The sequence below is a fragment of the Pinus tabuliformis genome, chromosome 3_2 (assembly GCF_031772625.1).
Source record: "Pinus tabuliformis cultivar Carrire ecotype Pingquan chromosome 3_2, CPIR1, whole genome shotgun sequence".
NCBI lineage: Eukaryota > Viridiplantae > Streptophyta > Pinopsida > Pinales > Pinaceae > Pinus > Pinus tabuliformis.
In genome coordinates, this window is record NC_142302.1 from 155,464,033 (window position 1) to 155,467,450 (window position 3,418).

Genomic DNA, 3,418 nt, shown 5'->3' on the forward strand with positions numbered 1-3,418 from the left:
CCTCATGCTTCTCTCTCACTCTCATACATTCTTCATCAAAATAATTGAATATAGTGTTACAAATAAATAGATGAGAGATAGTGTTCTCAAGATAGTGCGTGCTATCTTAGACACTTTTGGTTGAGATAATTTCTCCTTTGGTTGAGATAATTTCTCACTAGACACACACCAATATAGGAGTTACCTAAACTAACTCCTATCTTAGAGGAACAACCCAAGAGTTAGGCACAAATTCCTAACTTGGAATATTTAATTAATTAATTTATTTTTGGATTTATTATTGTTTTATGAGAGAGGCTAACATTCCCCCCTTCAATGATAAATCCAAAATAAGAACAAGGAACCATCTTCCAAGTTCTCATGTTGATCCTCAAAAACATTGCCTGAAAAAACCGCAAAATCTGGATGCTGAAGAAATTACAATATGAAGAGACTGAGTCAGCTGCATGACTGATTCATCTCGGAAGGACGCTTGACAACTCCATCATGTGCCAAGCCACAAAAGGATCCAACTGTCCTTTGCTTGAAAACAGCATCCGGTGTCCACTGACACAATTTGATGAATTCCCACTGGCATATTTGCTGATGATGATCGCCCACTGGCTGAAGATGTCGAAAAACAACTCAATGTTGCTTTTGCTATGATGAAAGCTGCTCACTGCTGCTTTGGCTGTCGATCGCCCACTGGCGAATTTGCTGATGCTCACTGCTGATGACAAATGCCCACTTGCTGATGAAGATGCCCACTGGCTGATGAAGATGCCCTCTGGCTGCTTCGCTGATATTGTCGAGACTTTCAGTCTGACAACCACTTGTCAATTTCATTGACATTTTCCCCCCTTTGTCAGCTGAAAGGAGAGACAATCTTCTCCAAAATATATTTGAACTCCCCCCCTTCACGTGTAGGAGAGTTTCACTGTTGTACTCCCTCATTCAACTGCATGAGAGTACCATCATCTGTTCACTGCTGGTTGCACTATGTGTGATTGTAGTCAGTTGTAGAACTGAGACAATCTTTTGACTGTGGATGACCATTCCCAAGGATCGATCCATTCATAATGTATCTTCAATCTAGCTGATTTTTGTTGGTTGCGACATTTTTCTGAGGAATGGTTGGGCTTGCCACAATGGCAACAAGGATGGAGATCAAAACACTGATCTTCCATATGACCTGTTCTTTGACAATGAGAACATTTTGGTTGAACTTCAACTTCAGGTTACGTGCAATTTTGTTTGTCTGCAATTTTCTCAAAACCTTCTGAGGTGTGTTGTGAAAGAAATCCTGCACTAATGAACTTAATTGGCTTGGAATAATCTGGGATATGTAAGTTGGTGTAATCAGTGACATATCCTAAGCCTCGTCGATTCTTGTTATTTTGAATCTCTTCCCAGGGCTTGATGATGGGTTTGGAAGAAATTTGAATTTGATCATGAACAAATTCGACACTTGAAGTTGTTTGGATGAGTGATTTGAAATCAACATTTTTATCTTCATCTGTATGGTTGAATGACTTGGAAGAAGCACTCTTTTGTTGCAGCTCATCTCTTTGTAGTTGTGACTCTAGTTGAAGATACTCAATGGTTTCATGTGTTTGTTGTAGATGCCGTGAAAGATCAGCAAGAGTTTCTTTGCTGATGTGCACCATGTCTTCATCACTGGAGATGATCAAACTGTGAAGAATGTTTAACAACTGAATATGTTGCGCCATCTGAACTTGCTCACTTGAAGTCAGGCTCTCTTGTCGTATATGTCGTGCTTTGAATTGTTTCACTTGATTTTGTTACTTGGATGACAGGCTCGCTTGCTATGGGACTTGAATGGCACGCTCGCTTTATTTGTTGCTTATTGCACTTGCTGAGAACACTTGCTAGAGTTGTAGAAATTTCTTGCTTAAACTCTGGAATTCACGCTCGCTTGATGACGATCGCGTTTGTGTGAATGCTCACTTACCTTACTTGATGACTTCACGCTCACTTGAATGAATAGCTACGCTCGCTTGATGTCGATCTCAACTTGCTTGATTGGTGTTAGAGTTGAACTTGTTTGGTTGCTTTGATGGTTGCTGTAATGAACTTCACTCTGGCTCGCTTGAAGGTTTGAACTGTGTACTATTTTGACACAAATTGCTTGAATGAATACTCACGCTTACTTGCAGGAGATGTGAACTTGTTGCTTGTTTGCTTTAGAGTTAAAATTCATGGACTCACTTGATTGTGCTTTAAAGGAAGGGTGTCGAACACTGTCGAAAATGCACCCAAAAAAAAAAACTTACAATGATTTTAATGATTCACTACAATGAATTCAATTTGACTCAATTCAAGACTTGGGTGTCGGTTTCAACCGAGAATGCACCCTTACAATTCAATGCAATTTGACTTTGATTACAAGTTCAATAATGTTGATGTAGATTGTGCTCTAAAACGTTGAAGTTTACAGATTCATTAACTTGAATGTAGTGATGTAGACATTGCTTTGAAATGCTAGAGTCTGCAGATTCATGAACTTGATTGTATTGAGTGAATTTGATTGTTGAGGTAGAATGCCGATGTTGAAAACTTTGATTATTTGTTGTAGTGATGCAAATGCATGTGTTGAGCTTAATTATCCTTCCTTGCAGCTATTTTGTTACAGGTGTTGTGCTTGCTTGCATTGAACTTTATGTGTGTTAAATGAGATCATTTATGTGTCAAAACTAGACACAAATAAAAATGCAACAACATGAAGCATGCACAATTATCAACACACTCTTCGTGTACCTAAGATCCCCTTATTCAATTTCGGGCGGATCTAGGACACAATCACCACAAAAAGTTATATCTTTATTAAACTTTGGAGTACATAATTGCTCAGCTTCACAACATTGCAATTGAAGCTTTCTCAAACAATGTGAATCTGACACTCGCAAATTTTGGAAGCAAATGCTTTCAAAAACTGACTCAACCTTCTAGAAATAAAAATATTCACTTCAAAAATTTCAAAAATTAAAGCAGCATTTCGCATCTCTACAGATCAGATAAGATATCCGCGACATTTTCTCAAATACAAGAACCTCAGACGCGTGGACTGCATTTAAATTGCTTCGATTAGGACCGATGAAGCAGTGCCTCTAATTGACGGCTCTGTTTTGGAATGATATGACTTCTTCACCGTCAAAGAAACAATTGATTGCGTGCATGAATTCTCCATTAATCTGTCGGATCAAGTTTGAGCGAAATTTTCAACACTGCGAAGAATTCCTCCGTAGGCTCTCCGCATATTTCACCACTTCCTAAGCCTTCACCACTTAATAAACAAATTCCTTCGAATTTGACGGTGAAAATTGCAGCAAAGACTCGTGCAAATAGCCGTGTCCATTCGAACCCTTGGGCTTCGATATGAAAATGACAATAATGCCTGAAGCGAAACAAAATCTTTAGA